Below are 23561 nucleotides of genomic sequence, written 5' to 3'. Positions count from 1 at the left end.
GATTTTTCTACACAATTACACTAAATTTGAATTTCTCAGTTCTCTTTATTAATAATTTGAGTCTTCAGGTATTGGGCTTAAAGGTATATTAAGGGAACTGAGACCACTTCTATCTTCCCTTAAGGCAAAAGGTTATAACTGTTTAGTAACAATCTCCATATTCACTGTACCTTTGAAGTTCAGCTTATGTCTTTAATTTTAATTCAGGATAAAAAGAAAAATTACAATGACCTCTTGATTATAAATGAAGACTTTGCTTGTAGCTGTTTCCTTGTTTAAAAGACTATGATGCTTTAAAAGTCTACAAAAAATAGTTCTCCTAAAAACAGATTCTTCTGAAATATGATTCTCGCACAAATCGGTATGTCTATAATTTGATCTGTCCTTTTTCATAGTAGTCATTTAACTTTATCTTCCCAATACCCAGTATTTGAGAGTCCATTTTTGAGGGGTCTGAAAATATTCTGTTTAATTTTAAAGACACATTTTCAAGATTCTGTGAAATCTCAAAAGCCTTTCAGCAGTAATTATTCACTAGCAGATCAGCATTCTGTAATCATCTTCTTCAGAGCATGGGATGCAAATCTAGACTTGAGTGGGTGAGAAATACTTAGTAATTTATGAACTGTGAAGAGAATAAACCATAGGCATTTGGTCCATCAGGGTGTGCTGAAGAGATGTGCCTAATGAAGCAGAGGCAAGCTTGGAGCATCACCTTCCCTTCTTAGTGAGTGACCTTGTAATACAGTCTTTATGTCTACTTTCTCTATGTCTATCGCAACCAATGATGAAATCATCCATCACAATAACATAGAAATAAGGGGGAAATGAAAAGCAAAAATCATTTTCCCTAGTAAAAATATGAAAGCTACAAAAACAAGAGTATTTTACTTTAAAAATACCAAGCTTCATATAGTTAATACACATTAGTTTTACAAAATAATACACATTTTATCTTTAGGTGTTTAATATACTTATCAACATCATTTTGAGAATATTTAAATATATTAAACTCTCAAATTATGTCTAAAACAATTGTATACTTTAAACTTGTAATTTATGTATTAGAAACATATATTTATGTACAATGACCCAATCACAAAAAAATATTATCTGCCACTTTAAGGATCACTTTACAGAATCTTGGCTCTTTGCTTTTTTACAGTAAATGAAGTTCCATTTGTTCATTTCAAATGCTGAATTTTTAATAACCCACTGCTTTTCATCTCCTCTTGCACTCAGTCCACAGTCCAGTTCACATATAAACACCCATTAGCATCTACATGTCATGGCAAGGGAGGGCTTGGAGCATGATGCCTGCCCTAGCACTGACCTTCATGTCATGCTGAAGATAAGCTTGCAATCTTATCATTTTTAAGCATGTACACTTTCCACACAAAGCAAGTTCACTGCTATGTTGCTTTGACTTTCTTAAGTAAACAACTGAACTTGACCTGTGCTTTCTGCCATGGAGAAAGACTTTGTTATAAAAGCAATTTAAGACAATTTAGGATGAGTTCCTGCCCAATAAAATCTAGATATCAGGGAGAATTGAGGAAGCTTAATCCAAAATTATAGTGCTTTCAAAGAGCGTTGTGAGATTTTTTTATAGATTGTTAAAATTTCTTATATACATTTTGTCATTTAAATGTATAGTTTGACATCACAATCTTTCATGTACTATTAAAGTTCACTAACATTAATATTGTCTCTAAAATACCCATAACATATATGAATGTATTTATTTAAAAGTAATTAAAAGTAGTATAAAAAAAGAGAGGAGTGGGAATAACTAAGTGTAATGAGTCCTTAACCGTGTCAAGCACTCCTATCACCCTATGAATTGTGTCATTTATGTTTGAAAATTAGCTAACATAACAGTTTCCAAATGCTAAAATTAAAGTTTGAAAAGGCTGGGTGAGTTGATTACCAACAACAGCCAGGAATCTATGTTAATTCAAAAGCTTGTTCTCCTATCCCCCTTGCCAACATATTTTATTTATTGATTGATACCTAGGTGTGGTTTGTAAGTAAATTATTCACTCTAGTTTAACCCAGTAGACAAAAGAACCTTCTGTCATTTTTGTTAATGCTATCAAACCAAGGACCTTGATTGCCCCTGGGACATGGGGGTCTGGCTATCTAGCATGGGGCCCTACTCTCTAGACCTTAGCCCTCTGAGACACATCCTGCACCCAGCTCCAACCCAGTGAAGCCCCAGAGACTGGGGAATAGCCTCTCCACATTCATACCCATCCCCCACTGCATCTCTGACCACTGAAGTCTTGGCCCTGCTGGCCCCTAGAGAAATGAGTATCTTGTTTTCCAGCTGGTGGGCCATGCTTTCTAGACCCTAGCCCCTGTAGGCAATCCTGTTCCACACCACCAAACCCCAGAGAACACAGAGCAGCCTTCCCACACTTGAAATCATCCTCCAGGCATATGCAATCACCAGAGCCTTGGCCTTTACTGCCCTGAAGAGGAGTCCCCGGAGACACTTCATTAACTACCAGAAGAACATCCCTGCCTGCACAGGGAGGAAGAGTGACCACCTAAATCACAGGCCCCACCTGTGCCAATTGGAGGAGTAGAGACTTCCTGAGCACTGGCCATAACTGCACTCCTTTGAGGAAGAGATGGGTAGGAACAAAAGCAAGAATACATTCAACAACCTATAGAACAATATAGCAACACCAAAACCTAGTGGTCCTACATCAGGGAGAACTGAACATCCTATCCCATAGAAGCAGAAGAAAATATCCTTACACATAACTTTATGAAGATGATAGAAATGCTTAAAGAGGAAATAAAATTTTTTAAGGAAATAAGGAAAAGACAAAAACTTGGAAGAAAAAAATAAATATCTTCAAGAAAACCAATAAAAATGAATCAAACAGATGAAGCAAACAGTTCAAACAGTTCAAGACTTGAAAATTGAAATAGAGAAAATAAAAAAAGACTTAGGAAATTCTGGAAATGAAAAATCTGGTAAATGAACAGGAACTACATAGGCAAGTGTAATCAAAATAATATAAAAGATTGAAGAGAGAATCTCAGAATTTAAAGACATGATAGAGGAAATAGATCATCAGTCAAAGAAAATGTTAAATCCAACAAATCCTTAACACAAAGCATCCAGGAAATCTATGACACCATGGAAAGATTAAACCTAAACTAAGCCTCAGTAGGTATAGGCTACAGAGAAGAACTCCAGGTCAAAGGCACAGAAATATATTCAACCGAATTACAGAAGAAAACTTTCCCAACATGAAAAAGGATATGTCTATGAAGGTACAAGAAGCATACAGAACACCAAAAAGACTGGACCAATATAAAAAGTCCCCTCACCATATAATAAACAAAACGCTGAACATATACAGTAAAGAAAGGATATTAAGAGCTGCAAAAGGAAAAAAAAACAAAGTAACATATAAAAGGAGACATATCAGAATTGTATCTGATTTCTCAATAGAAACAACAAAGGCCAGGAATCTTAGACATACATGTTGTAGTCACTAAATGCCACAAATGCAAGTCCAGACTACTATTCCCACCAAAACTTTCAATCACTATACATGTAAAAACCAAGATACTCCATGACAAAATCAGATTTTAAGAATACCTATCCACAAATATGGCCTTACTGAGAGTACTAGAAGGCAAGTTCCAACCTAAGGAAGTTAGCAGCACCCATGAAAACACAGGCAACAGATAGCCCCACACCAGCAAACCCCAAAGAAAGGAAACAAACAAACACTATTAACAAAAAAAAACTGGAATTAACAATCACTGGTTATCAATACCTCTTAGTATAAGAAATTCAATTCACCTATAAAACAACAAAGCTTGACAAAATGGATACAAAATCAGACTCCATCCCTCTGCTGCATAGAAGAAACACATGTCAATCCCAAAGAAACATGTAAAGAAACATGCATCAGAGTAAAGTGTTCAGAAAAGGTTTTCTAACATAATGGACCTAAAAAAAGTGGGTAAACCTAGTCCAATAGCTAAGAAAACAGACTTCAAACTAAAAATTAATCAAAAGAGATGGAGAAGGACACTTCATATGCATAACAAGAAAAACTTCATCAAGATGATGTCTCTATTCTGAACACATATGCCCCTAATACAAGAGCACATTCATATGTAAATAGAGCATCAATTTCCACACACTAATTGTAGAAGACTTCAACACTACACACTAACCAATGGACAGGTCTGTCAGACAGAAATATAACAGAAAAAATGTGAAAACTAATAGATGTCATGAACCAAATGGACTTAATAGACAAATATAGAACTTTCACCTAAACACAAAAGAATATACCATTCTCATTATCTCATGAGACCTTCTTTAAAATTCATCATATAATCAGTAACAAAGCAAACCTCAACAGGTTAAAAATATGGAATAAACCTCTTCATCTTATTATATCACCATGACTTAAAGTTAGATTTCAACAAAAAAAACCACTAATTACAAAAAGTGTACAAACTAATAGAAATTAAATAATGCTCAATTGAATCACATATGGGTCAAGGAAGAAAGACAGACAGACAGAAAGAAAGAAAGAAAGAAAGAAAGAAAGAAAGAAAGAAAGAAAGAGAGAAAGACTTCCTAGAATTCAATGAAAATAAATGCACAACATATCCAAAACTACAAAGCAATATGAAAACAGTGTTAGAGGAAACTTTATCATACTATGTGTCTACAAAAAGAAAATGGTGAAATCTCACACCAGCAACTTAACACACCTGAAAGCTCTAGAGGAAAAAGATCATCCAGAAGGAGCAGATGACAGGATATAATCAAATTGAAGGCTGAAATAAATAAAATAGAAACAAAGGAAACAATACAAAGTATCAATGGAACCAAGAGCTGATTCTTCAAGAAAATCAACAAGATAAACGAATTTTTATCCAAACTAACCAAAAGGCAGAGCGAGCATATCCAAATTAACAAAATCAGATATGAAAAGGGAGACATAACAACAGACACTGAGGAAATCCAAAGAGCCATTAGATCAAACTTTGAAAACCTCTACTCCGCAAAATTGGAAAATGTAAAAGAAATGGACAATTTTCTGGATAGGTACCACATGGCAAAATTAAATCAAAACCAGATAAACAATTTAAATAGACCCATAACCCTAAGGAAATAGACAAAGTCATCAAAAGTCTCCCAACCAAAAAAAGTCCAGGGAAGGATGGCTTCATTGCAGAATTCTACCAGAACATCAAAGATGAGTTAATACCTATACTTTTCAGATTGTCCTACACAATAGAAACAGAAGGAACATTGAACATTTTTTTATGAGTTTATAGTTATTCTGATACCCAAACCCAACAAAAACTTAACTAAGAGAGTGAATTATGGACCAATCTCCTTCATGAATATTGGTGCAAATATACTCAACAAAATACTGGCAAACTGAATCCAAGAACATATTAAAAATAGTCATTTTCAGTGATAAAGTTGCCTTCATCCCAGAGATACAGTGATGGTTCATCATAGGAAAATCTGTCAATGTAATCTACCATATAAATAAACAGAAAGAAAAAGAATATGACTATCTCATTAGATGATAAAAAAGTCTTTTACAAAATCCAACAACTCTTCAAGATAATGGTCTTGGAGAGATCAGGGATAAAAAACATACATATCTAAACATAATAAAAGGAGTATACCAAACCAACATCAAATTAAATGGGGAGAAACCCAAAGCAATTTTATTAAAATAAGAAACAAGATAAGGCTGTCTGTTGTCCATATCTATTCAGTATAGTACTCTGATTCAAAATTCACCTTTATATGTTGTGAATATGTTTTATTGCCATTGGTTAATAAAAAATCTGCCTTGGCATATAGTAGAGCAGAAGATAGAAAGGAAGGAAATCCAAGTAGAGGTAGAGGAAGAAAGAAGGAGGAGTCAGATATGCCAGATAGCTGCCCAAGAAGAATGAGTTAACAATCCACAAGAATTGTGGTGAAATATAAAATAATAGAAATGGGTTAATTTAAGATGTAAGAGTTAGTTAAGGATGTTCCTAAGCCGTTGGCCAAACAATGCTGTAATTAATACAGTTTTGTGTGACTATTTGTACCTGGGTAACTGGGAAGTGAAAAAGCAGTCTCTGATTAAACAATGACACTCAACATTAGAAAAGTACATTCACATACAGTCTAAGAAAGCTTTTTTTAAAAATAGCACTTCAAGTCCCACTAAAAGGGAGGTCAATTGGAACTTCTTGGTAACTGCTTATTTTCTTAAAGATTCTGTTTGGTGGAGGTAAGTAGAGGCTTGAATCCTTGAAGAAAAGGCTTCCTGACTCAGCAGTTAGCAGCAAAAACTGTGAAACTATTTTATAAGAGACAGATTCCTTGTTTTTGCTGCTGGCACAAATTGCTCTGGCTCTTTGAGAGGTCATGTTATAGGTCACTTAGATGGTATTTGTGGGCAACACGCTATAAGTTACTTGGAGGCAGCATGGGCCAACAGCTTCCCAGTGTTGCGGTGATAAACACGGCTCCCAGAGCTGGTAGTAAAAGGACCTTTGCTATGTTGGAAAGCAGGCAGCGAGGAACCAACAGGCAAAGTGGCTGTTCTGGTCCTAGCCAGGCCTGCTTAACAGTTCAGAACAGCCATCACATGAGGAATACAGATACACAATAAAGACAGATTCAGATAGAAGTAAGTCTCTGAGCATGTCACTGTGTGTTTAAAAAATGTACATGGGCTTAAGAATAAAAGAAAATGGGCATAGGCAGTTATAGGAAGAAATAGTTTTAGAAAATAAAATGAAGTCTGACTGACAGTGGGACCAGGATTTATCCATAATGCTTGAACTAACTTTTAGGAGATACTTCTCTTTGGAGGGACACCTTGCTTAGTCTGAATATAGAGGGGATGGCCTTAGTTTTGCCAAAAAAGTGATGTGTCAGACTTTGTTGACTCCCCGTAGGAAGCCTTACCCTCTCTGAGGAGTAGATGGGGATGAAGTAGGGGAAAGGTGGAGGGAGCAAGATGAGGGGAAGGAGTGGGAACAGAATAGGTATATAAAATGAAAAAAGATAATTTAAAAAATTAATTAAATAAAATATTATCAAACCTAACATTAAGCAGCAAATAAATACTTTTACTGTATATGTTTTAGTAAATATACACTTGAGAAAACAACTATTCCAGATCCTATTATTTAAGAAATTTTGTTATTTATTTTGGAATAGAATATTCTCCTCCTCTGTGCTCGCTCTCTCTCTCTCTCTCTCTCTCTCTCTCTCTCTCTCTCTCTCTCTCCTTGTGTATGTGCACGTGCTCGTGCGTGTGCACATGCATATGAGTGTGTGCGCATGTGTACATGGATGTCAGAGGACAAGCTCTAAGAGTTAATTCTCTCCTTCCACCAGCTAGGTTTTGGAGCTTGAACTTGAGTTATCAGTCTGCTCATCAGCCATCTTGACCCAATGAACTATCACAACAGACCCTGTTATTGTATTCTTAATCTATGTGTGTGGGCATTTGTACAAAATATTAGTGTCATGGCAAGCATGTGACATTCAGAACAAATTAGCCCTTGTTTTTTCGTCATGTTTGAAACAGAAACTACTCTTGTTTCCCAACTGTACATGCCAAAATAGATATACCATTCACTTTTAGAGATTCTGCTGTTTTAGCATCTTAGCATCTACCATCTTTCAGAGGAAGTACTAGAGCTCTAGATAGCCAATTTCACAGAGTTTACATACTGTCTGGAGATCTTAATTCAGGTCTACACACTTATGTGTCAACTGATCTACTCACTGAACCATTTTCCCATCTTTTGAATAACATTTTGAAAGCTTATGTATGCTTAAACTTTAGTTAATATGTAAAAACTGCTCTAATTTTTCTATTTATTCACATTCCAAAAAAATAGATTCTTTGGCCAGGTGGTGTTGGTGAATGGCTTTAATCCAGCACTTGGGAGGCAGAGACAGGAAGATATCTTTGAGTTGAAGGATAGACTGACTACAGAATGAGCTCCAGAAGAGGAACTACAAAGCTACAGAAAAATGTTGTTGCAAGAAATAAAAAAAAATATATTCTTTAAAGTATAAGAAAAGGAGTGGATGGAGAGTTAGGGCAGGACTGGGAAGAAGAGAGGGAGAGGGAACTAATCAGGATATATTTCTCGAGAAAAGAATCTATTTTCATTAAAAGGGAAAATGAAAACAAATTGACACCTGCTTGATATAAACAATAATTTCCTTCACTTTTTATAACCCAAACTACTAATGTGGTTGAGATGGTGTGACTTCCTTTAAAATTACTTTATTTTCATTTGGCATTTTTAACCATGTGCATATATGTGTGAGGAATTTGTATATGTATTTGAGCTCAGTGTCTTTGGAGTCCAGAAGTGGGTATTAGGTCCCCTGAATTTAGAGGAGATTATGTTTCTCCTGACATGTATGTTGAAACTATACTGGGGTCCTATGACAGATTAAGAACTCCTAACTGTTGATCCACAATCTTAACTTCTTAATATTTTCAGTAAAAATAAATAACTGACTCAAGAGGAAAATAAGAAATCACTGAAGATTTTTATGTTTTATATAAATTTCCATTATTCATGGAAAGTCCATTTACATTTTTTTTTGCTTTTAGGCAATATAATAAATTAGTTTTTGTGATGAAATGTAGTATAGTATAGTTTTAAAAGGGCAAAATTATCTATTTATTGCTTACATTTACAAAGGATAGCATAGTTTGATATAAATATATATACTATTAATTTGTTAAATAAGCAAAATTGATGCTGCTATTATTTCACATACTTAAAATGTGAGCTTTTGCCATCTTGCCACAAGGACTTGTACTCAACTATGTTCATAGCAACATTGTTTGTCATAGCCAGAACCTGGAAACAGCCTAAATGTCCCTCGACCAAAGAATGGATAAGGAAAATGTGGTACATTTACATAATGGAGTACTATATAGCAGAAGAAAATAATAACATCTTGAAATTTTCAGGCAAATAGATGGAGCTAAAAACATCATATTGAGTGAGGTAACCCAGACCCAGAAAGATAATTATCATATATACTCACCTCATAAGAGGTTTTTAAACATAAAGCAAAGTAAACAAACCCACAAATCACAATTTCAAGAACCTAGACAACAATGAGAACCCTAAGAGAGACATACATGGATGTAATCTACATGGGAAGTAGAAAAAGATAAGCTATCCTGAGTAAATTGGTAGCAGGGGTCTATTGGGAGAGGGTTGAAAGGGAGAGTAGAGACAGGGAGGGGAGCAGAGAAAAATGTATGGCTCAATAAGATAAATAAAATGTGAGCTTGTGTTACATTATTTATTTTGTGTGCCACAGTTCATGTGTGCTTGTAAGAGAAGAGCTTGCAGAGTTCAGTTCTCTCCTTCCACCATGTGAGCTTTACGGTTCACTTTCAGGTTCTGAGACTTGGCAAGTAGTGTTCTTTTCCTCTGAACCATTTCACCCTCCTTTCACAGAGTCTTTGTGCTGAGAAAGTTGGAAACTTCTGTCACCAATTTTCAAGTACAAAATGTATTATTCACTCTAGTCATGCTATATAGTAGATCCCTAGAATTGTTGAATCTGGTAAATAAAACTCCATACCCTTCTAGAAGTATCATCATAAACTCTTTTCTCTCATATGTCTTCTAGTTTTACTACTCCAACGTTTTTAAATTCAAATAACAGGAGTATAAGGTAATTCGCCTTATGTGTGAGAGGCTTATTTCATTTAACACAGTGTCCTGTAGGTTTATTTATGTACTCATAAATGACAAAATTGAACCCTATTTTCCATAAAGGCCAAACAGCTACATTGATATGCATACACATGTGTTTTTAAGTTATTCTTTATGGATTCTGAAACTAAAAATGTATTTTATTCATCCAGGATAGTGTTTCAAAGAATGTGGGAAGACAAGTATTTCTTCAGCTGGTACCACCGCCTTTGGATATTTATCCCAATGTGGATTGTTAGATCACAGAAAGAAGCCTTCTCCAAAGAAATAAATACAGAAATTAACAAGAAAGTATATATATGAAGACAAGACATTGCAAAGATTTTTTTGACACATAATTGCCTTGCACACATTCTACCACTAGACATTTCAACACTTAAAAACTCTTTAAAGTTGGAAATTCCACATATATCACAAAAGTCATATATGTTAATCAACTACCCACATAAGATACCTGTATAATAATTCTTATTTATCTTTTGAAAAATGTGCTATTCAACAAACTTCACAGGGCCACAATTTTTGCAACATACTTTTCACATGATAATATTAATCAGTTTTAATCACAATATACTTAAAAAGGATTTACATTATTTTATTTTATTTTAAAGTGTTCCTTTAATTATTCATATTATCTTTTATTTATTTTTAATACTGATTTTGTTTGTAATTATGTGTATGTGTACATGTGAGTTCATGCACTTTCAGAACTCCAGAGGTATCCTATTCCCCTAGATGTGGAGTTGAGGCATTTGTGAGATTAATCTAGTCCCCTGCAAAAGCAGCTTGTATGCTTTCAACCACTAAGCAATCTCTTCAGCCCCTTTTGTTAAATTGTTAAGATCACACCTAATTGGGGATAATGCCTGTGGTGGACTCCAAAAACACAGAATGTGATGTAACCAGCAGGGAAGGATGATGTGGGAAGGCAGAGGAGGAAGAAATGGCAATGCACACTGATCCTAGACAAAGTATCCTTGGTAATATATAATATTCACTGAATTTGTCTGTTTTCTTTTAAGCTGTCACACTTGTACTTTGGAGATCAGAGAACAATTTGCAGGGGTTGATTCTCCTTTGACATCTGAGACTCCAGATCCAAACTGAGATCGTCTAGTTTACTGGCAAGCACCTTCTCCTGCTGAGCCCTTTACCGGCTATCTCTCATAAAATTCAAGACCCACTGTCTGACTATGACTTTGGAGATCCCCGCTTCTACATCCATGTCTCTCTCTGTAGAGCTTTGTTGTTTAGTTTCACAGCTATGAGGTGCTTGATCAGGGAAGGTTACCTTACAAACTCAGGACACTTGACTCTGTGAGTTCATGGAAATGGAATTTCACTGCAGAGGAAGAAGTTACACCGAAATGGGCAAGGGCTATACGTAAAGGCTGTTCTTTCAGGGGTGAAAGAAGTGCTATTTACCATAAAAGTATTTGCTCTCTAATCACCGTAAAGAGGGAACCTAGAATGTTAGACTGATCAAACTCAAGAAATTAAATTGACATCAATCATTCTTTAATTCTAAAATTTAGTCTTTTTTAAGTTAAAAATCTATTGTGATGGGCTTGGGTTGAGATGAGGATGAACTCCGTGTCCGGGTTATAGTACTCTTCCTATAACAACAGCTTCCTGCTCCTTAAGATGGAGGACCAGAGAGACAGGCTGAATGCTTTCTATGTTCTGCTATTTTTGAGCTCACAATTTAAATAGACCCTTTCTTATGAATATTTTAATCTTTGTTGGTTTGTTTGATTTTACTGATGGCAGTTTATCTCCTACAATCTTTTAATCTTAACTGTGAAATGTAGTGTCTATTTCTGCATAACCATTTTTCTCTCTTTCCACAGTCCTTAGAAATCTCATAGTATACCTCCAGCTATCTGCTCTGAAGATGCTTCTTATCTAATAGGTGCTCTTTGAACAATATCTTCAATAACTCTTACTTTATCCATCCTTCAGTCTGAAAAAATAAGCACAGAAAACATGTACCCTTCTTTCATGCAAATACACTTTGAGCACTCAGATTGCTCTGCATGTAGTCATTTCTGCTTTATTTGGATAAGGTCATGTTATTCTGATTTGTTAAGCAGATACAACCCCTTTCTAACTCTTCCTACTTTAGAAAACACTCCAAAAACTACTAGGATCTCTATGAATGTAAATAATTTATTTCAAGTGAAGAAAGAAACATACTCTTTCCCAGCCCTCTGGACTGTGACAGGTTTCAGATTAAATTGTGTCCCTCCAAAATTTTAAGGTTGAAGCCCTCTTCTCTGATACTTTGGCATGGTGATCATATTTTGAGAAAGATCAGTGTTACAGACCCTAAGTTAAAATGGAACCATTTATGTTGGCTGGATTCTATTCTGACCAGTGTCCTTAGAAGAGAAATTCTGAATGCAATACACAGAGTTACATGGAAATTATGCAGAGGAAATACCTTAAAAATAAGAAACACAAAGGTATCCATGTAATCCCAGGAGAGTGGCCATCAGAGGACCAACCACCTGGGGCTGGAGAGAGTTCAGTGGCTAACAGTAGGTTCTTGCAGAGGACCAGAGTCTAGTACACAACAGCTATATCAAATGGTTAGCAAACACTAATTACTATAGTTCCAGGGGATCTGACATCTCTTCTGGCCTCTTAAAACACCCTCAGTCACATAATGTAAATATATACAATCAAGCAAATATACATACTCACAAAATAAAAAGCAAGTCATCTAACACAAAATTAGGAACTTCTCCACGCTAGTAATTTCATCTTGAACTACTATCCTTCGGAGTCCCATGGAATTCATTTCTGTTTTTTTTGTTTTTTTTTTAAGTAAATTTTATTAAATTATAAAAGTTTCCATTTCTGCCCCTCTTCCCAACACCCTCCCACTCCCCCCACTCCCTCTCCTCCTCCCTCTTCGTCCCTTAGGGCAGTCAGGGTTTCCTGCCCTGTGGGAAGTTCAAGTTCCTCCCCCCTCCCTCCAGGTCCAGGAAGGTGAGTGTCCAAACAGACTTGATCCCCAAAATCCAGTATATGCAGAGGAAACAGGTCCCAGTATCATAGTCAATGGCTTTTCAGAAAGACTTCAGGCCAGCCACATTCAGAGAATCCGGCCAAATTCCGAGAATCTCGTTAGATCACTTCCTCATTCAGTCCCAGTCCAACTGGCCTTGGTAAACTCTCATTAGATCCGTTCCATTGTATCAGTAGGTGATAGCATCCCTCGCAGTACTGATTTCGTTTTTCATGTTCTTCCTCCTTCTGTTCCTCATTTGGACCTCGGGGGGCTCAGTCCGGTGCTCCAATGTGGGTCTCCGACTGTATCACCGTCCGTCGCCAGATGAAGGATCCCTCCACAGGATCAGAGCCCCTCGCTGGTCAGAGGTGCCCCTGCCTGCAGTCTTGGCTTGCTGCAGGCCGGCTATCAGAACAAAGGGCCATTTCTGTTGTTTGAAACCACTTAGATTATAACTTTTTTGGAAGCTTGAGGAAAATTAATACAGATTGAGAATAAAAAAAATCTTTACTTCCTGCTTTTTCATATATGTGGAAACTACTGGAAACTATCTTGCTATCAGTTCCACAGCAATCTCTGTCACAGAAGGATCTGCTTTGAAATGTTGTCATTAATGTAAAGTAGATTCAGAAGTCATGGCAGAAGGCAATAAAGCAGCTCACGGATGGAATCATCATCAGTCTTTTTCAGAGTGCAACATTATAATTTTCTTTTTGAATTGATAATTTTTTTTTGAAAGTACTTTTATTTGGCAATTTATTGCCAAATGGTCAGCCAATGCCGTAACGAGCCTCTTCGATGCCCATCATCCTCTTTAAGTAGCTTGGTGCTGCCAGGAGCAGATGTGTCTCACTATCATGAAAAGTCTTAAGTTCTTAAACAATTTAAATATCATATTCTGAAGGTCTCTGAAAGACTTGAAAAATACCTATCAAACTGAAATATATCTCTATACATCTAGAAAATCTAACTAAAATGACTTTAAGATTTATTATTATAGATGATTATCTATTAATCAATATTTCTTAATAATACATTACATTTTAAATGAACTTCACAAGCACAATACCTTAATCAAGATCAGAAATACATATATAACAAAATTGACCTAAACAAGTCTTTTCAATCCAGAAGACAAGGAAGCAAAATAAATGAATTATCATGGAAGAGCTATAATGATTGTTCCTTTTAATAATCTAAAATAATGAAGTTCCTTGTAAATGAGACTGTGAAAGATTTGGTTCATTTTAGTATGTTACTTTATTATCAGTTTGATAATGTTCAGTCACACAGATGAGATTGATAAAGTGAATATTCTACTGAGTTTATTAAACATTTGGGAAATAACTAGCCTATATAATTTCTTAATATTTTATGGTTTGTTTCCTAGTGAAGAACATAGTGCAGCTTTAGTTAAAGTACATGTAAATAATAAACCTTTTTAGATTTAATTCACCATTCTCCTTCATGAATTCTCACTCAACTCTAACATATGGTACATGAATCTGTTTGGAATTTCCCTGTCTTTCTCTTTCTTTTTCCTCTTTCTTTCTTTCTTTCTTCCTTCCTTCCTTCTTTCCTTCCTTCCTTCCTTCCTTCCTTTCTTCCTTCCTTTCTTTCTTTCTTTCTTTCTTTCTTTCTTTCTTTCTTTCTCTCTTTCTTTCTTTCCTTGCCCTTTTTTGTTTGCCTTTGCTTCCTCTACCTGGTGGCAAAAGTTTAACAGGGTTTTAAAATCTTCAGTCACTCTGATGCCTTTTACTTTTCAACATTTTTCTTTCTATTCCCTACATTATTAACTTAATCCTTAGAAACATCTTTCCAAGAGGACCAAAAATTAAATTACTATGATGGCTTTTTTGCAACAATACTTCAAGAAGGAACACAATAAATGGATACATGAGAAAGTACAAAATCATATACTGATGATGGTAAAATGTAAAAGTTCAAATTTAACTGTTTTCTGTGGCTACTGATGAATCAACTTTTTATTTTCCTATTATAGGTTCTCTATTGATGGAGGAGGGTCATCTTTCTATGTGTTACTTTCATTTGTTAATAAAGAAACTGTCTTGGCCTTTGATAGGACAGCAGCTTAGATAGGTTGAGTAAACAGAACAGAATGCTGGGAAAAAGAGAAATGAGGCAGATGCCATGGAACCAGTTGCCAGGTCAGACATGCTGAATCTTTCCGGGAAAGCCATGATCTCGTGGTGGCATACAGATTATTAGATATGGATTAGTCAAGATGTGAGAGTTAACCAATAAGAGGCTAGAGGTAATGGGCCAATCAGTGTTTAAATGAATGCAGTTTCTGTGTAATTATTTTGGGGTAAGCTAGCTGGGATCCAGGCGGGACGCAGCCCGCTGCTCCTTTCCCAACACTCTATACTTTATACAGATTTCACTATAAATCTTTCTAATACTTATAAATATATTCCTTTTCGTATCATATTTTATTAATTAAATAGCTTTCATGTTTTATTTGATGAAGAAAATCTCATTCTTTTTTCCATCTTCATATATATATATATTCAACTTTTCTCATGTCTTCACCTTTTTGGCATAAAAATATATGGATTTTCAAGAGAAAAAAATTATGTAATACAGAATCCTACTCTGCAAAATTACCTCCTATGACCAAACATTTGTGTGTTTATCATCTCTGTTTTGTTTGAACAATTCTGTCCAAGCTATACATACCTACTGACAGTGTGTTGAATGAGTTCAAATTAATGATTTAAATTAACATAATTCTACCCTTTTGTAGTTTTGGTGGTCAGAGGATGCACAATCTTATGGTGCCAAAATCCTGAGATTTATATACTTTGACATTTCCAATTGATAATATATTTCTTACCATTTATTTTACAGTTTCCACACACAAAAGAACATTCCTAATCTCATGTTTCTTGGTCCATTTGCAAAGCAGTGCATAACATATTCAAACATTCCCAGCTGACACTAAGCATCTGAATTCTAGCTAATAAAAACTCACACAAAAGTTTTAGGTTCTCCAGATGATGATCCAAGATAATCTATGTCAAGATTTTTAGTCAAGTTAGCAAAATTTATTTTGCCAATACATCCAGTTCCTGAGGATATAAATATGGGAGTCTTTGTCAAGAAAGTAAAATCATTCAATTTCCAAATAGGCCCTCAAAATATGCAATAGTTTCTTGATGTGTTGCATTTTGTCTTTAAACTAAATTTATTTGAATTTCTACTCTAAAACAAAACATTCCTGTGACCTTAGGTGGCTTAACCTTCATAATTTCTTGTTTCCTTTGAATACAGATAATATTTTCTAATCTAATTAGTATAAATAAGATTTGTTTGTTGTATTCTTGGCATGGTATGTTACACATTGTAAATAATCAAAATGTTTAAGCTAATATAATACTTATTGACAATAATTGAGCTAGGTGATTAATGATACCTCTCCAGTGATTTTACAGTCAAGACTTAAACACTCATGAACCTAGTACATTCTCAAGCACTCAGCTAGGCTGGATGGTACTTTAGATTTTCCTCCAATTGGTTACATCAGTGTTCATATCCTTGAAACATTTGATTTGATATCTCAGATATGCCATACAGTAATTTATTTGTGTCATAAATGTAGCCTCCAAATTCTTAAATGCTGAAATGTGTCAATTTTGATAGACAACAGTACGCATTTCCCATAAATTTCTCATCTTATCAGCTTGATACCTCTTCTAAGAAAATAGCTTCAAAGGCAATTCTAATTAAACATCTTTTTAGCCTCTTTCTGTAGTATTAGGACAGCCTAATACACTAGAACAATCTACGTTTTAATGGTTCCTTACCTACAACCACTTTTGCATTTTTTATTGTCAGATTCTTATTAATGCATCCCACACATTACCACAACAAATGTGCTCCAAAATGCACCCCACTGTACTTACCCTTAACTTCTTCATAGGTAGCACCTATGCTAACCAATGGTAAAATGTTGGCAATTAAAGTATTATAATGAATGTTAATGAACATTGAAAAGTTTTGAGAATTCTATCAGTGTTAGACTTAATGCTGTTCAGTATTCATAAATGCCAAGATAAAGTAGACAGAATATGTTGAAGCACCTACCTAGTACTGTGTCTTAACATATATATGTGCATGTACCCTGATAAATTGCTAGTTCCTCTAACCTGTATAAAAGAACAGAGTTCTTTAATATTACTATTTATATTTTTGAAAGCATTTGTCTTATCATTTAGAATAGTGAAATCAAATGACCAATGTACTTTTCTCTTCTTTGGAGTTTAAAGAAGTCTGGTGCAATCTATGCTGCTTTACTTTTGTCTTTGTTGCCTCCATAAATTTTACTAAACTATAGTCAAAGTTGCATATGGGACACAACAAGAGTAATGGTGCTTTCTTTTTCTTTTTCCTTTCTGAAAATATACATTCATTTTTTGTTTTGTTTTGTTTTGTTGTTTTGAATTAAACTTTATAAATAAGTGAACCTTCTTTGTGAAGGCTTTGCTTATTTTGACAATTGGTATATGAGCTTTTAATAAATAATGTCTTGTCTCCTTGCTCTGACAGGAAGCAAAATAGACAATATTGTATTTTTAATACAAAATTCACATTAGTTTATAGATAATCATTTAAAAAATATGCATGTATATTATATATAGAAATGTAGTATAAATATATGTGCCTTATGAAATACCCCTGTACATAAGAAAAGAGTGATAAATATCATGAAAAAATACAGAACAGAAGGAACTACAAGTGACAGAATGATTTTCAAATACCCTTTCCTTGGTGCCAGTGATGGATAGAAATATTAAAGAAAACTAGAAAGATCTAGGCAGTAACTGAGAAGGAATATGATAGGACAAAAAAAGTTAAATTCCCGAAAGTAGGCAGTACAAATACTTGAATGTTAATGTGGAAGATGTTGCAAAAGACTGGGAACAATTGAAATAATAACAAAAAAGGATGAAATTAAATTGAAGAAGTAACTTTCAAATCAGTTATTTTGTAGCTGTGAAAGAGTGAGTTAGTTAGATTTAGGATTAGCTCTGAATGGACTTATGATTCAAATGTAGATCAGACTGACAATATCCTACCTACATTTTAAATTCTCATTTAAGGAGTTTTGTGTAAATCGCTATTGGCAGGGAGTGTGATAGAAAAATTAGAGAAACTAGGTTTGAATTTGAATGAGAGATGACATCAGCTTGCTCTATGTTCTCAGTAAGGGGTAAGAGGTATCCTGTTGACAAAGGCTTCTCATTTCTTCCAGTGTGCCTAGGCCTGAAATAAACACGCAAAACTATATTATTTGCAATACTGTTTGGCCAACAACTTAAGCATCTTTCTAGCTAACTCTTATACATTAAATTAACCCATTTCTATTAATGTGTGTATCACCATGTGACTGTGGCTTACCAGGCAAAGTTTAGGCATCTGTCTCCTCAATCATCCACTTGGCTTCCTTCTAACTCTGACTACTTTCTCCCAGCATTCAGTTTAGTTTTTTTCTCCTAGCTCTATTTTGGTCTATCACAGGCCAGAGAAGTTCTTTATTCATTAACCGATAAAAGCAACACACATACAGAAGGACTTCCCACATCTGTATCCCAATTTGGGATTTATGAGATAGTGGGTCAAAAGTATATTCTGTCTCCTCATATATATGGTATGAGAAAATGTGAGGAGTTGGGAGAGCAAAAGCAGCCTGACCTGTACAAATGAAAAGATGGACTTTTGCCTTCACTTTGATAAGAAGTCAGTAGTCAGGAAACAGAGTTTTTCTAGTGAGAATGAAAAATGAATTACATTTGAGATAGACATACACTGTCTTAGACACTCTAGATTTACCTCTTTCCCAAGGCAAGGAAGAGTTATGAGCATTCCAAAATGTCATTTCTGGGCATGAAAAGGTTGAAACTAACAGAAGTCCACTTGATGGCTGCAGTAAGGGATAAAAAAATGGATTTAAGGAAAGCTTTTGCTGGAATTGGACACTTGACAGTTGCCAGCATAAACTGGCATTACATGGTATGCAAAGCTGTATGACTGAATGAGATCATCTAGGGCATAAATGTAAACAAAAAGAGAAATGTTCAAGAACTCAGCCAATTTATTTTGATGGCTATGTTGAAGTCTATACTAATTAAGAGATTTTTCACAAGTTCAGCTAGTGATATCCAGGGCCAGAATTCAAAATTCTGTCTCCTTAATCTCTTCCAAAAATCTGACTTCTGCCTCAAATTAAAAAGTAAATTTGTTTCATACACAGACCCATAGTCATTCACACAAAAACATAATTACACACTGGAGTATGTATATGCCTCTAAAAATGTAAGTTTCTAGATTCCAAAGACATCCTTCACAAACGACGAGAAATCAAGTGTCATTGTACAAGGCCAGGGCTGTGACCCAGGATAGCAGCCGCCTTTATGTAATGGTGTTTTCAACTCTTACCAATTTCTCAGTCCCTGTCTCTTATGTCTCCTGTGTATGGTAACTGTCAGAAGCCATGCTTCTTGAAACCCCACTCTCTCTTCAAAAGAAGCTTGTACAGATCATTGGAAAGATCATACTTAAGAGAAGAACGATGAAGCTGAAACCCTTTTGCGTACTAATCAGACATGCCTGGAGAGTTGGGAGCTGGAACCCTTTAACTTGTATCTAACACCTGAATAAGTTCCAACACAGGATATTTGAGGAATAAGAAAACAATTGAATAAGAAAAAAAGAAAGACTTAAAATGTGTCCTAGTCAGTTTAGGTTGTTTTGCAATGTCTTAGTTGGGGTTTCAATTGTTATGAGGAGACACCAAGCCAAAACAACTCTTATAAAGGAAAAATATTTAATTAGGATGGCTTACATTTTCAGAGGAAGAGTAAATAATTATTGAATATTAAATTATTATTGAGTGTTAAGTACTTAGTACTTAAAAGCATATATATGAACAATACAAAACAGTCATTGTAGTTTGCATGTCTATGTATGTGTGTTTTTATGAAGATATATTCACAAACACAAATGTTCAGATGTTTATTTACAAACACATATGTACAGATGTTTATATATGCATATACATACACACATATATAAAGAGAGAGAAAGGAGAGAGATTTAAGGAAAAGAAGTGGTGTTTCTAAGGGAAGGAATTATGGAAATCCAACATACTTTACTTGGCTGACATAGAAATGCCTTTAGTAAAGGTGTAGGGGAAGGAAGACAGCCAATGTCAAACTCTAGTCTCCAAACACATATAAACACATGTGTGTTTAATTTTATGTGTGCTGTGCAGTAAAATATTGTTAATGAATGAAATAAAAAGACTTCAATGAATAGAGCAAAGTGTTTATGAAGTAAGAAGTCACTAAATGGATGAAAAGAAAGTGAGATAGTAAGAATTCAAAGATAAAGGTGACTTTAATCTCAGTGAAATGGGAAGACCCGTCCTTCTGATAAGTTTAAGAAGGTGATGGAAATGATTGGCTATTGTATGGAATTTCAAAGTATCAGAATAGCCACTGAGAAAATGATAGGAAATCCACAGGAAACAGACAAATGATGTCTGAGATGGCATCTGAGTTGAAATAAAGGATGACAGCACAATAGATTTAAACAATAGTTTCACCCATATTCATATTTGTAGTACTAACAGTACAAACAAAATTATAGAATTACAGATGAAAATAGTCTTCATATTTTAAATAGATGATGTGAGTTCAATATAAATATATGACAGCTAGCCTTCATTTGTTGAGTAATTTACTATGTGCTACATTTTATTCCAAACATTTCTCACTAAGTAACTCACTTAATTCTTTCAAAAATTTAATGAGATAAGCTCTATTATCATTCCTGATTTAAATATAAGCATTTTTGGCATGTAAACACTTCATTGCTTAATAAAGGAAAAGAAGTAGGTAGGGTTTTAGAAATAACCTCAGTTCAGAAGTCATGTATTAGATTCAGAGTAATGAATGAGAGCTCAAAAAAATAGACATGGTATTCATCTCATATGTATGATGGCAAGAAAAATAATTGGCAAAGCAAGACAGATCAAAGACTAAGATATAATGTATGATATCAGAGGGCATTTCTATGAGATATGGAAAATTCTAAGCACAATAAAGCATTCTAAATATTTTAATAGCTTAAAATTCCTATAAGTATACAGGTCAACATATTTCACCTGGCTGAAGCAGCAATACCTTTGGTAAAGGTGTCTTTCAGAGAGGAATATAATCTGTTATGTAAAAAAGATAATGGACACTAAAGTTCACAAAGCAGAAATCTTAATCATGACCAGAATGAGATTTTGAGTATTACAGGAAAAATGAACTAAAATCATCTTTTTCTGGTATGTTTTGTGTAGGTGTGCTTTGAGATAATTGGTTTAAAAGAGACTCAGTTGTTCCTTAATTCATTAAACAACTGTGTTATTCCTAAATATTGTACAGTGGTAATTTAAACATTGGATATCTGGGAAATGTAACAGAAAATTTTGAGTATTCATTTCAGCTGATCACATATCTCTATCTGGGTAGAATTTGACTTAGAGGAAAACCCTACTGATTGTTAAAATTGCAAACTGGAGAGTTTCTCCTATAACTTGTGAGACAGAACATTAAAAGAAATACTCTCCTCTGGAGACCTATGTACAGTGAGGCCCTGCCACCCACTAACATTGTGGCCTATCACATAGTTTATGGTAGACTTGGATCATTCATCTCTACTGTAAGAGTTGATATTTAAGTTTCATTTTAGCTTTAACAGCCATTACACATAATATGTTAAAATTATAACTCAAAACTCAAGTATATAATGACAGTTAACCAACAACAAAACTTCCTTCTTAACCAATTTGAGCAGGATACGTTCATCATCAAGTCTCCTAAGCTAGATGAATCCACTTTAAGAACATCCCTACAGGAGGTAATCTGTACTGTCAGTAAAACTGGATTTATAATATTTAGGGGACATATCTAGGGTTATGGTTATGAAAAACATCTCAGAAAGTTTAATCAAGTGGAGATGATTCACCCTGAAAGTGGGTGGCATCAAACCATTGTTTGAGGTGCTAGATGGAAGAAGGAGGATAAAAGAAATTAACTGTCATTATTTGACTCTTTGATTCTGACAAAACATACAATATGACCAAGTGTCTTGTGCTGTGTTATTTATTACAGGTAGACTAGATCCCCCTGTATTTCCTTTTATATGCCTATGCGATGATGAATCATACCCCAAAATTGTGAGCCAAAGTAAACCTCTCATCACTCATGTAACTTTTTAATATAAGTTTCTGAAATGAAAATATAATTATAGCATTTCATCCTTTCCGCCCATGTGCTCTTCTTTGTTCTCTCAAATTAAAGACCTCTTATTTAAATCCACACACAAATACATATGTATGTTTTCTTAAATATATTCATACAACCAGCACTGTATATGTAATTTTGTTGAATAATAGCACTTGGTTACTGATAACATTTGAGTATTCTTTCTGGGAAAAGACTATTTCTCCTACTCTGAGCATTTCTAAGGTATCTGTAGTTATTTGTTTGTGTTGGGGTTCCATGTGATGTCCTCCTTATATATTAGTATATTTTTTATTATGTGCTAGAAGTCACAGTCTCACAGCGTTTGTCAAGTTTTTTGTTTGTTTGGTTGGTTTCGGTTTTGGTTTGGCATAGCCAGGAGAAAAGTAACTAGCACAAATAATTAGCATCAGGATTGAGGTCGTCACTTTTACAAACCTGACTACATGGTTTGTAAGAGTTTGGAACTGGTTTAGGGGAGTAACATTGAAATGCCTGCATCTATGGAAAACAGAAGCCTTAGAACTCTAGAATCAAATCTTAATGAGTTACTCTGGTATGTGTGTTGAAAATCAGAATGCAGATATAAAAGAACATATTAATGTCTCTGCTCATGAGAAGTCATAGGGAAATAGTGTGTTGTAGAGAACTGAGCTATCTATAGGGCCTTCCTGCTATACTATGTCAAAATGGGCCTGTGAATAATTACAAAATCTGAATTTTATTTATTTATTTTTCATTATCTGAATTTTAAAATAATAAACTACAGTTTTGTTGGACGAAAATCTCAAGAGAACAACACGCAGGTGGTGGTTACAGCTTACTGTTCTTACTCAGATACACTCAGATACACAGTGAAAGAAACATTAAGTTAATGATAATAATTATGCATTTTGATCAAGAAAGCAAGCAGTGGGAGTTTAAAGTTGCAGAAACCAGGGTTATATCACATACAACTCAATTATTTTAAAACTTTACAAGATGAAGGAAACATATCTGACACTCACCACCTGGATAATGGAACTGTCTTTACAAGATCCCACCCATCAAAGGCTACAATTATGAAAATGCAAAGAGTTTTGGAAAAAAGTTTATTGTCTGAACTGACTGTTGCACTGAAGGTACTCTCTGACCAAAAGCAAACACAGATAAGTCATTTCCAGATTCTGCAATTAAGGCACACAGAGAACACTATAGCTGTGATAGTAGCATCCAGATGATATCTTAAGCTGGCAGTAGAACTTGACAATAAGCATCCACATGGTGCTGGCTTTCCATGAATGAAAAACGCAAGGTTGTGGAGTTAAGGAAATTTGAACTTGTGTTCCAGAAAGCTTCTGTAGCTAAGCAGTGTAGTGGGGTTGCAGTGTCTGTAAGAGCTGTTGAGAGACCATTGTATGAATCTGGAAAAGGAAAGCCTAAGTTGGAAAGGAGAGCTAAGGATGTTAGAG

This window comes from Myodes glareolus, chromosome 2 (genome assembly GCF_982192425.1).
Source record: "Myodes glareolus chromosome 2, mMyoGla1.1, whole genome shotgun sequence".
In the NCBI taxonomy this organism is placed as follows: Eukaryota; Metazoa; Chordata; class Mammalia; order Rodentia; family Cricetidae; genus Myodes; species Myodes glareolus.
This window is presented reverse-complemented; position numbering follows the sequence as displayed.